Source organism: Saccopteryx leptura, chromosome 7 (genome assembly GCF_036850995.1).
Source record: "Saccopteryx leptura isolate mSacLep1 chromosome 7, mSacLep1_pri_phased_curated, whole genome shotgun sequence".
In the NCBI taxonomy this organism is placed as follows: Eukaryota; Metazoa; Chordata; class Mammalia; order Chiroptera; family Emballonuridae; genus Saccopteryx; species Saccopteryx leptura.
The window spans coordinates 97,957,497-97,970,709 of NC_089509.1; positions in this window are offsets into that span (position 1 = coordinate 97,957,497).

Here is a 13,213-nt window from a genome sequence, read left to right on the forward strand (position 1 = left end):
TTTTCAAGTCATGTTAAGTCAATGCAAAACCATGTGACTGACTGCCGCCAGTAAATTCCTAAGAAAAGGGGAATTACTTCTGAGTTGTAGGCATTTAAAATGTATATTTTCAACAACGGTTAAATATAAAAGCTAACCTGTGAATTCAATTGTCAAAGCTCCAAGAATGAAGCTAAGAAAGGAAATTGTAACACTATTTTCATTACAGTCAATAGATATTTTTGCACTCTAAGAAGAGACAAGATTTAGACACTTCAATTTTATGTAAGACTTAGAAAATTACTGTTCTTTGTTACATTAATTTATACCTGCCATTGGAAATAAAGTATGTGAGTTGTGCTTCAGAAAATCACATTTTTCCATCAAATGTTCATCATTGTAAACTGAATCACCAAAAAAAACCACTTCTATATATTCACTCTTAAACCACAGGATCCTTTTGAAATAGGGTAATAAAACTAACTGTAAATAGTCTGAGAGAATTGAAGTAACCACTATACTCCCTAGTACAAAGATTGTATTCTCTTTTTCTAAGGGTTAGAGATTCAGAAATACTAATTCTTAAGAAGTATACTAAAATTAAATAATTATGTGATATTGAAAAGTCTTGAAATAAGCCTTACAAATAATAACTATTACAACAACACACACACCAGAAAAAAGAAACATTTAAATCCTATTATAGGGATTTAAACTTTTATTAATTCAATAGTGCTTTTCAATAGCTGTTGTATCTCCATATGATTACCTAGATAATAAGTATGCATTGTCTGCCTCCTAATAACTACTCATTAAATGATAGCTATTATTGTTACCATTTATTGAGTACTTACAATGTTCTACTGTACAACAATATGTTGCAAATACTTTACCTTTGTCTTTCCAAATACCACTATAGGACTCTGATATTATATCTTGTTTACATAAAAACAGAAACTCAGGCTCAGAGACTTAAAATGTCTAAAGCTTCACAGCATAAAAGTGATCCAAACAGACAAAAAACTCTAGAGCCCCAACTCTCATCCAATAGACTATGGGCCGAGAGGAAAAAGTGTTTAAATCACACACCTGTATGATATCCCTCTGCTTCAGTAAACTGTTCTTGGGAAAGAGAAGGGGAAGAAGTCACTGGCCAGACAGACTGCTAAAATAGCTCACAATCATTGTTGATGGTGAGGATGAAATGATGTTTAAGAGTCCAGGCACTGGATACAGTTTCACAAACCTATATCCTATGACACTGATTTAACTCCTAAGTATCTATCTAAGATGAATAAAGATGTCTGCCCAAAAGCATAAACAAAAATGTCCACAGCAGCTTTATTTATAAAAGACTATACCTGAAAACAACCCAAAGGTAGTTCAACAACAGAAAGGGTATATTTTAATATAAACATAATATGGAAACAACACAACTAAAAAGAATAAACTATTGATATATACAAGAACATGAGATTAATCTTACAGGTAAAAAGAGTGAAAGAAGCCAGACACAACAGACTCTATTGTTGAAATGAATTTGTGTCAAGTTCAGAAACAGCAAAACGAACGGCCAGAGCTCACAGTCAGACTAGTGGCTCCAGAGGCAGGGGGAGGGTAAGCACTGATTGGAAGGGCCATGAGGACTCTTCTGAAGTGATGTAAATAAGCCATAGCTTGATCTTCACAGTTGTCATAAGAGTGTATGTGTGTGTGTGTGTGTATGTATATATATATAAAGTTTTCTCATATTGTACACAAGAGTTGCACATTCTACTACATCAGCTAAAAAAAATAATTCAGCCACTGGAATTAAATAAATACAGATTTCAAAATTATGGCTGCAACTTCGAATATGTATCTTGACTTCTCTGGGCCTTAAGTCCCTGTTGGAATAACAGTGATGAGAGTAGTATATATATCTAACATATAATGTTGTTGGGAGGACAAAACAAATGATGGTGTAACGCTCTAAGAATGGCCCTTGAACATATTATGACACTTATTACACATCAGCAACTGTACCCATTATTTAGGTCCATAGGCTTACTTAAGCCCTATAATAACCCTAAAAAGGAAATATGATTTCCATTTTGTTGGTGAGAAAATAGTCTCAGAGAGGTTATAAGATTCATAAAATTTTCCTGAGATTGCTTTATACATAGAAAAGCTAAAATTCAACCAGATTTACTGGCTCCAAAGTCCGTGACCTTCACCTTGACGCTATTCTATCTCATATATCTAGATTTCCTATAGTTTTTCCTTATAAAATAAGTAAGTCGCACAGTTTTCTATACACAGAGCACAAAAGTGATAGGAAGTATCCCCTAGAACCAGGAGATGAAAATCATCTGCAATAGTAAAAGAAAGGCACAAAGATCAAGATTAAAATGATGCAACAATAAATGTGATTTTTATAAAATTGATGGAATAAAAATATAAGTAATTAAATATAAGCCATTTTTTGAAATGATATAGGCTCCTAAAAGTGTAAAGGGATGTCTGCAGATATTCTAAAACACCTGTGAAATGTAGGACAGTCTTTTTGTTTTTAGATTTTTATTTATTTTTAGAGAGAGGGGAGAGAGAGAGAGAATGGGAAGAAGCAGGACGCATCAACTCATAGTAGTTGCTTCCTGTATGTGCCTTGACCAGGCAAGCCCAGGGTTTTGAACTGGCAACTGCAGCGTGCCAGGTTGATGCTTTATCCACTGTGTCCATAATCAATGCATGGAAGTAAAAACGTTTCTCTATATAATAAAAGGAGAATTGCTACTTCAGTATATTTTCTCTGTGTAAAGCCCTGTTAGAAGTGTCTTGCAAACATTGACTTATTTAGAATTCATCATAATTCCCAAAGAATTCCCATTTTACAGATGCAGAAACTAAGGCAGAGAGAGGTTTAAGTCTGTACAAATAAATCTTGGAACCAGTATTTGAAATAAGTTGAGATTCAGTCAGGGCTGGGATACGTTACGTATGTTTCTAGTATGTGCTACTATCTATAGTTATGGTTTCATCTAGTGGTGTTTGACAGTCATATACAGTGAAAAGAGTTCTAATTTTCATATATGCACAAATATGAAAGAAACCCAGTAATAACTGGTCTCATTTTTACAAATCTTTCCAAACACAACGTAACTAATGCTTCCCTTTCAAGGACTATATGCAAGTTCCTTGGACACAAATGTTCAGAAATGGTGGGAAGATGAATGCTATGCTGACTATTTGGTATAACAAGTTGTATTATTTGAGATGCATAAAAAAGCATGTAAAACGTTATACATGTTATTACATTCCACTGTAGACAGATATGGATAAAAAACTATTAAAAGTATAGGAGTATACATTAATAATAATTCTTTTGCTTATGCTATTTTAAGTTTTCAGATAATCAATATATTTAAATGTTATGCTGTAACATAAAAGAATATATATGCTATATTTCAGGAAAAGATTTATTTATTTATTTATTTATTTAAGATTTATTTTTAAAAATAGGTTTTAATGTAACCATACCATATAAAATATATACCATATTTTAAAAATCTGTCAAGAAATAAGTAAATATTCCAGGAAATTGTGTAATGTTAATTATGTTGAGTGCTCCCTTTCTCTCTCAAACGTGGGCCCTTTGGGTCAATGCACAGCATGGCTTCCTGTTTGAAGTCTGCACTGCTTTGATGCTCCGAACTCAAACTCTGGTCCTCCTGATCTTTCTCCCAGCCTCGCCTGAATTAGTCATTCAACTCCTAGTTCGACTTGAAATGAACTTGGATTTTTTCTTTTCTTTTTTTCTTTTTCTTTTGTCAAAAGACCCACAGGGCCCTTAGACCCTGATGTTGCCAAGATAAATATTAGTTCTGAGATAGATTTATCTTCTAAATGATGGCATCTCTATCTCTGCCTTGATGAGCTCCACTCAATGGTTTTCGGGGCTTTTTCCTGCTCCCAGGATGGACCAGGATAAGGGGGAAAAAATCTATTCCACATATACAGACAGATGAGTAGACACAGTTTCACATCATACTTAACGTTTTACTTTGAAACCTTCAGGGAAAAGATTATGTTTAAATAAACTTCAAAATAGACATAAAATTGTTCTCTATAAACTGATCACCTTTTGCTTTGGTAAATGTGTCTTCCATTTTATTTTTCCTTCGCCTCATTCAAAATGCTTCATATCCAGAACCATCATAAATATTTACATCTCTTTTAATTCAGTTTGACCACCCAATTAGGCAAGATTCCACTTCACTTAAGTCAGGGGTCCCCAAACTACGGCCCGTGGGCCACATGCAGCCCCCTAACGCCATTTATCCGGCCCCCACCGCACTTCTGGAAGGGGTACCTCTTTCATTGGTGGTCACGTCTTTCATCCGCGTCCTGTGCTCCTGGAGTACTGTATGTGGCTGCTCACGTACAGTACTACTTCCGGTGACGCGGGATGCATGCATCACGTCTCCGGAAGCGCGTCATATCACTTGTTACGGCTAGAAGTGACAAATATGGAACCGGACATTGACCATCTCATTAGCCAAAAGCAGGCCCATAGTTCCCATGGAAATACTGGTCAGTTTGTTGATTTAAATTTACTTGTTCTTCATTTTAAATATTGTATTTGTTCCCGTTTTGTTTTTTTACTTTAAAATAAGTTATGTGCAGTGTGCACAGAGATTTATTCACAGTTTTGTGTTTTTTTTAATATTCCGGCCCTCCAACGGTCTGAGGGACAGTGAACTGGCCCCCTGTGTAAAAAGTTTCTGACCTGTGGTGGATAAAGCGTCGACCTGGAAATGCTGAGGTCGCCTGTTCAAAACCCTGAGCTTGACTGGTCAAGGCACATATGGGAGTTGATGCTTCCTGCTCCTCCCCCTGTCTCTCTCTCCTCTCTCTCTCTCCCTCTCTCTCCTCTCTAAAATGAATAAATAAAAAATAAAAAAAAGAAACTAGTTTCCATTCTGTATTTGGCCCTGGCCGGTTGGCTCAGTGGTAGAGCGTCGGCCTGGCATGCAGAAGTCCTGGGTTCGATTCCCGGCCAGGGCACATAGGAGAAGTGCCCATCTGCTTCTCCACCCCTCCCCCTCTCCTTCCTCTCTGTCTCTCTCTTCCCCTCCCGCAGCCAAGGCTCCATTGGAGCAAAGATGGCCCGGGCGCTGGGGATGGCTCCTTGGCCTCTGCCCCAGGCACTAGAGTGGCTCTGGAGCAACAGTGCGATGCCTCGGAGGGGCAGAGCGTCACCCCCTGGTGGGCGTGCCGGGTGGATCCCGGTCGGGCGCATGCGGGAGTCTGTCTGACTGTCTCTCCCCGTTTCCAGCTTCAGAAAAATACAAAAAAATAAATAAATAAAAATAAAAAGTTTGAGGACCCCCGACTTAAGTCAAAAATACTGACCTCTCTAGCCGTTTTCTTGGAGGCAAGTCACTCAAATTTTCAAATGTATATGCAGTTCTTAGTAGCCAGGTCTTTGCTTCTCACTCAACATTTTAGTACTCTAGACCAGTGGTAGTCAACCTGGTCCCTACCGCCCTCTAGTGGGCATTCCAGCTTTCATGGTGGGCGGTAGTGGAGCAACCAAAGTATAAATAAAAAGACAGATTTAACTAGAGTAAGTTGTTTTATAAAGATTTATTCTGCCAAACTTAGCAAAAATCTGACATAAAGTACTTGGTAATTATTATTATATGCTTTAACTTGCTGTAACTCTGCTTTATAAATTTTATAAAGTAAAGTTACTTCCCTACGTTATAAATCACCATTACTGTGGAACAGCTGTGCGGTTAGAAAATATTACTACTAACAGAGATACAAAAGTGGGTGGTAGGTATAAAAAGGTTGACTACCCCTGCTCTAGACTATCCACACATTACAAGAAGAAGAAAAAAAAGGAAAGTCTGATTAATAATCAAGCACAAAGTGTTATGGAAAATGTTTTCAAAATCATACCACCAATAACTGCTGGAAATTACTTGTTGACAATCAGTATCAATCCCACCTTCAGAGCTTGGTATAAAGCCTGCAAACTTTTCTCAGAGTCTTTAGCCAGTATGGACCCAGCTAGGGTCCTTCAATGAGAGAAGCTTGTATGAGAGGTGGAAGATAGAAGACAAAGAGAGCCGTTCTTCTCAGGTGGCAGTTGCTGTGAGTGTGTGTCAGTCAGAGAGCACATGAGACCTGGCCCAAGGACTGGGGGTAACTTCTTGAGAAGCATCCATATTGGTTTCTGCAGGCAGTCGAGATCATTGGTTCAACTCCTCTCAAGTTCCGCCCTTTCAAAGTCCCTACATTAAACCTTTTTTTCTACAGTAAAAATCTTGGTGGCTCCTATTTTCCTGACCAAAATCAAGTAACTTACACATCAAACAAACACCCAAATGTTCAAACAACAATTCAGATAATAATTTTTCAGTTCATGTATATAATATTGCATTATTAATTATAGCCACCATGCTGGGTATTAGATCCTCAGAACTTCTTCTAACTGACCCTGTATGCCTTTTGACCTATATCATCACCCCATTTCCCCTCTCCATTACCCCTACAACCACCTATTTCTCTGTTTCCATAGAAAGAGCTTTCTTTTTCTTTCTTTCTTTTCATTTTTTTTTCCTTTTTTTTTTTTTTAGATTTACATGAGTGATACTACATAGTATTTGTCTTTCTATGTCTGGCTTATTTCGATTAGCATGATGCCCTCCAGATTTATCCATGTAATTAGTAATGTGATACTAGTTTTTAAGTATTCTCACCATACAAGAAAATAAAAAGTTACCTATGTTAACTATGTGAGGTGATAGATGTATAAATTATCTTGATTTGTGTAAACATTCTACTACATCTGTGTACATCAAATTATGTTGTAGATTTTAAATATAAGCGATTATATTTTTTAATTATGCCTCAATAAAATTTTAAAAATAATTTTTTGTGTGACGGAGACAGAGGGACAGATAGAGACAGAAAGACAGGAAGAGAGATGAGAAGCATCAATTCTTTTTTTTTCTGAAGTTGTAAACGAGGAGGCAGTAAGACAGACTCCGCATGCGCCCAACTGGGATCCACCCGGCACGCCCACCAGGGGGCGCTGCTCTGCCCATCTGGGGTGTTGCTCTGTTGCAACCAGAGCCATTCTAGTGCCTGAGGCAGAGGCCATAGAGCCATCCTCAGTGCCCGGGCCAACTTTGCTCCAATGGAGCCTTGGCTGCAGGAGGGGAAGAGACAGAGAGGAAGGAGAGGGGGAGGGGTGGAGAAGCAGATGGGCACTTCTCCTGTGTGCCCTGGCCAGGAATTGAACCCAAGACTCTTGCATGCCAGGCTGACGCTCTACCACTGAGCCAACCGGCCGGGGCAAAAAACATCAATTCTTCATTGAAGCATCTTAGTTGTTCATTAGTTTGCTTTCTCCTATGTGCCTTGACCGGTGGGCTACAGCAAAGCAAGGGACCCTTTACTCAAGCCAGTGACCTTGGGCTCAAGCTAGTGACCTTGGGCTTCAAGCCAGTGACCTTTGGGCTCAAGCCAGTGACAATGGGGTCATGTTTATGATCCCACACTCAAGCCAGTGACTCCACACTCAAGATGGATGAGTCTTTGCTAAAGCTGGCGACTTCAGGGTTTAGAACCTGGGCCCTCTGTGTCCCTGTCTGATGCTCTATTCATTGCACCGCCACCTGGTCAGGCTAAAAAATAATTTGAATTAACATTTCATAACACATCTTCATCGAACATCACAATAATCTTATAAAAGAGATGTAGCTGGTATGAGTGGTCTTACTTAACATGAGGAAATTTAGATGCTTCCAGACATAATTTCCTCCTGAAAGCATATTTCTTCTCTTTTTAATACAGGCAGAAATTAAACAATAAAATATATAAGATGCAATGCAAAGATCCATCTGCAATTGTATGTAGGTTATAATTTTTAACCTCGTCTTTGTGTGTACACCCAATATGGTAGAAGCCCTCGGGCTGACCTTCCTTTGAGTGTCCCACTGGGTGAACTTTAATTAACAATTGCTATTTTCTCTGTAAAGTAGTAACTAAAGTACACTGAACACTGAATAAGTCCAGCTAATAGGGATCCACAAGTTAAGTTTATCAAGAATCAGTTGTGTTTGTTCCCAATCCTGTCATACCAGCTACACCTGCTATTAGAATTATGTAATTTAATAAATATTACATAAATAATTATATTGATAGCAATATTTATAGAGCTGTTACTATGTTACTCACACCACTTCATACACTTTAGGTAAATTAATCCACATAACAACAACCCTATGAGGTAGACACTATTACTATTCCACTCAGAAAACTGATGCTCAAGGAAGGTAGAGAACTTTCCAATGTCACACAAATAGTAAGTTCTAGATTCAAATGCAAAAAATCTAACTCTAGAACACTTGCAAATAATAGTGAAAAAAGAGTTACTTTTATTAAAGTTAAATTACAAAAACATGGATGAAATGTTCATAACAAAATTATTCATAATAGTCAAAAATAGAAATAATCCAAAAATCCATGAACTAATGAATGGATAAACAAAATGGTATGTGCATACAATGGAATATTATTCAGCAATGAAAATGCATGAATATAGATGCATGTTATAGTGTATGAGCTTTGAAAACTATGCTAAGTGGAAAAGCCAAACAGAAATGCCACATACATAATGCATAATTCAATTTATATAAAATATCCAATACAGGCATATCCACAGCAACAGAAAGTCGACTGGTAGTTGCCTAGGGCTAGGGATTTGGGTAAAAATGGAGACAGACTTTGAGATTTTTTGGAGTAATAAATATGCCCTAAAATTGATTGTGGTAATGGTTATAAAACTCCATAGATAAACAACAACAAAAAAACACTGTATATAGTGGGGGGAAAAGGACTAAATTAATTGCTTTGGAATGACTTGATAATGATGGCCGACTGGAAGATAAAGTCCAATGGGCAAAGATTTAGGAAAAAAGAAAAAAATCTATAAGAATTCTGCAATTAAAATATTTCAAAAATGTTTTCACCTCTTGCTTCATTTAAAAGAAATGAAAACTGGAGATCATAAATGTATTATGGAAATGAGTATTACAAGATAGAAAAATCATAAAGGCCCTGGCCGGTTGGCTCAGTGGTAGAGCATCGGCCTGGCGTGCAGGAGTCCCGGGTTTGATTCCTGGCCAGGGCACACAGGAGAAGCACCCATCTGCTTCTCCACCCCTCCCCCTCTCCTTCCTCTCTGTATCTCTCTTCTCCTCCCACAGCCAGGGCTCTATTGGAGCAAAGTTGGCCCGGGCTCTGAGGATGGCTCCATGGCCTCTGCCTCAGGTGCTAGAATGGCTCTGATTACAACAGAGCGATGCCCCAGATGGGCAGAGCATCACCCCCTGGTAGGCATGCCGGGTGGATCCCAGTCGAGCGCATGCGGGAGTCTGTCTGACTGCCTCCCCATTTCCAGCTTTGGAAAAATACAAAAAAAAAAAAAAAAAAAAGAAAGAAAAATCATGAGGCCAATAAAGCAATATATAAAGTATTTCCTGAACAGGGAAGCATGGGAAATCAGGAATGATTTCAGAGGTGACCCTCCAGTGGGATATTAGATGTCTTCTCAACAGTGCTCAGCAAATACTGAAAAGTGAGACGGTTTTCCACCTGGAGTACGAAAGCCACGGAGCAGGATGTGGGGAGAAGCTCTGTGTACTTGGTTCTTGAGGTAGGTCCAGAGAATGAAAGAGGAAAGAGATGCAAATGGCCAGATAAGTCATAGGGAAATGTCCTCCTAAGGATTATACACCTGATTTTGTCAGTCCAGCAGATCCAAAAAAGACATACAGGTGAAGACCAAACAGTAATGCAGACTCCCTTCTGTTAAAGAGAAAGGACTCCATTTGCAATGCATACTGATTGGAGGGAAACAACAGGGAGGCACAGAAATCTATTTTGTGGTCCTTCACTATCAGAACAGGGAATGCTGAGACCCAAACCACAGCGACGACTATATGGGAGAAGAGAGATAGTATCTTTTAGTTATCATGAGTCCATCCATCTGGAGCACCCTCAGGGAACCTGTTCGATTTTTTTTTCTTCTTTCCAAAAATAAGTTTACTGGTCTTATATTAAAATATTGTCTCCCATAAGGCATTGTTTTTAAGATTTTTAAGTTAGAAAACAATCTAGTAAAAAAAAAGACTCATCTCTCTGAAAATGAAATCAGGATGACCAGCAAGTACTCACAAACACCAGACTAAAGAAACACATTTAACCTAATTACATAAAGATAAATCAATCAAGGAGTGGGATCCAGAAGAGGAAGGGCCAAAGGCCTAGGAGTTTCCAGCTTCTCTCTAGCCCAGGCTTGAGAGAACGTGCATTGACTTCAGGTGTCCCATCGCATCCTATAGGCAGAAATAGCTTTGAGGGAGGCCAGGATAATTCATCACTATACCTACAATTACCTAAAGGAATATCTCTCAAGATCATGCAATTCCTTTTATTATTATTTCATGGCCTCTGGCCAATCTCTTTACCTGTAATTGTTTCTGAAAGGACCTGCCCAAGTGTGGTAACCTTCTGATGAAACTCTGAACAGTCAGCCACCATCTCCTTCCCGAACATGAGTGTCTTTCCCAAGAACACATGAATCCAAGAGCAGTCCCCCAGCCACTGGGGTCCTCACTGAGTCACTTGTTCTCAACATCAACAGGCTACGAGAGCATTCATTCATCGAACAATTTTACTGATTGTCTACTATGTGTTAGGCATCCTGTTGAGTGCTTTGGGTACTGGATACATCAGAGATTGAAACAGAAACAATCCCTTCTTGGCCTAGCGTGCGGAGGACCCGGGTTCGATTCCCGGCCAGGGCACACAGGAGAAGCGCCCATTTGCTTCTCCACCCCTCCGCTGCGCTTTCCTCTCTGTCTCTCTCTTCCCCTCCCGCAGCCAAGGCTCCATTGGAGCAAAGATGGCCCGGGCGCTGGGGATGGCTCTGTGGCCTCTGCCTCAGGCGCTAGAGTGGCTCTGGTCGCAACATGGCGACGCCCAGGATGGGCAGAGCATCGCCCCCTGGTGGGCAGAGCATCGCCCCTGGTGGGCGTGCCGGGTGGATCCCGGTCGGGCGCATGCGGGAGTCTGTCTGACTGTCTCTCCCTGTTTCCAGCTTCAGAAAAATGAAAAAATAAATAAATAAATAAATAAATAAATAAAAAAAAAAAAAAAAAAGAAACAACCCCTTCTTCACAGAGGACAGTGAGAAAGAAATACAGGAGGAAGAATGAAAGGATTAACTTTTACATTGTGATAAGTGTTAGGACAAAAGCTGAATCCACTTCAAACTCACTGGCTCCTTGCTCTTCTTCACACCTGACAGGCATGCTCTTACCTCAGAGCTTCTGAATTTACTGTTCCCCCAGTTCACTGCATAACTCATCACTGTGCTTCCTTTAAGATTCCTTTAAGATTTTTCCAGATGTCATTGCTGGGCTAAAGGGGTCTGTTAACCTATGCAAATCAAAGCCCAATCAAACATAAACAGAAGTTTGCAGCAAAGCAAGAAGAGGTTTGTTGGTTGAGGAAATGGTGACAAGGCTGGAGTCACAGGTAAACTAGGTCCAAAAGACTAGGCTCCCTGATGGCTTCCAGGGGAGGGGCTATATAGGAGGAAATCATTCATCATGGTGACTAAAGGAGTTGGCATCATGAGCTCTACTGATGGGTTGGGGCCAGGGCAGCTAGTAATCATTGTATCAAGTACAGGTATCAGCCATGATATTTTTGTCTGTTTTTGAGAGAGTGTGGTATAGGGTCCTTCAGCTTTCATGGCCCTGAAGCTGAAATATAATGGAAGTTAAGATGTTTTTAATTCTGTGGTCAACAGACCTGAGACTTTGATACTGACCAGAATCTGATGTCCTAAGGGCTTAGTGATTAAGGGAGTGAGTAGACAACAGAAAGGAGAAAGGGTCTTACTAAAGAAATGGATTTTCTGTGCAGTTACACTGTCACCATTTCAGGGAGGACTTTTCTTATCATACTATCTAAAACTGTAGTTTTTATTCCCTTACTTTCCTTCCCACTCCTAGCTTTATTTGTCTACATAGCACTTGCCACATTCTATTACAGTATACAATTTAATTATTTTATTTTCTGTGCCAGAACATAAGCTTTGGAATTAGAAATATTTGTCTCTAATGTTAATTGAGTTATCCTGTATCTAGAATAGTTCCTGGTAAATACACAGCTCACAAAAATTAGGGGATCAGGGAACATGCAGATACTCCAGTCCTTTCAGGCTTTTGTATAGTGCATTTTCACCAATGAAATAAAAGCTGGTTTTGTGTCTCACTTGCATAATAAAACAACTTTTTTTTTTTCTTTTTTCTTTTTTCTGAAGCTGGAAACAGGGAGAGACAGTCAGACAGACTCCCGCATGCGCCCGACCGGGATCCACCAGGCACACCCACCAGGGGCGACGCTCTGCCCACCAGGGGGCGATGCTCTGCCCATCCTGGGCGTCGCCATGTTGCGACCAGAGCCACTCTAGAGCCTGAGGCAGAGGCCACAGAGCCATCCCCAGCGCCCGGGCCATCTTTGCTCCAATGGAGCCTCGGCTGCGGGAGGGGAAGAGAGAGACAGAGAGGAAAGCGCGGCGGAGGGGTGGAGAAGCAAATGGGTGCTTCTCCTGTGTGCCCTGGCTGGGAATCGAACCCGGGTCCCCCGCACGCTAGGCTGACGCTCTATCGCTGAGCCAACCGGCCAGGGCATAATAGAACAACTTTCTTTGACTTGTCGTTTGCTTTTCTGATGTTCTTGTTTAATAGAAAAAGATCAAATGATTCTTTTTTTTTATTGCTTCATGTTCATTTTGAAATATCCCCTAATTGGACGTCACAGTGATGGCGCGGTAGGAAGCGATACCGAAAATCTCCCCAGAAACTCAACAAGTTCTTCAACCAGAAACAGAAAAACCTATCCTTGGAGTCTTCAGATGCTTCGCAACACACCCGAAGGTAGGATCGAGCGAAGGATTGGCTAAATATATGGTCAAACCCCGGGGGAAATAAGGAGTAAGAAATGCTCCGCCTTCCTCTCTAATCCAAACAGGATGGCTTTCACTGAGAACTGAGAATATAGAAGCTGAGGCGGGCATAGGGAGTAAATAGGTCCAGACTGCAGTACAGACAGCCAAACCAGGCTGTGGCACGGAGATCCAAGCCGTGGAAAAACCTGGGCAATT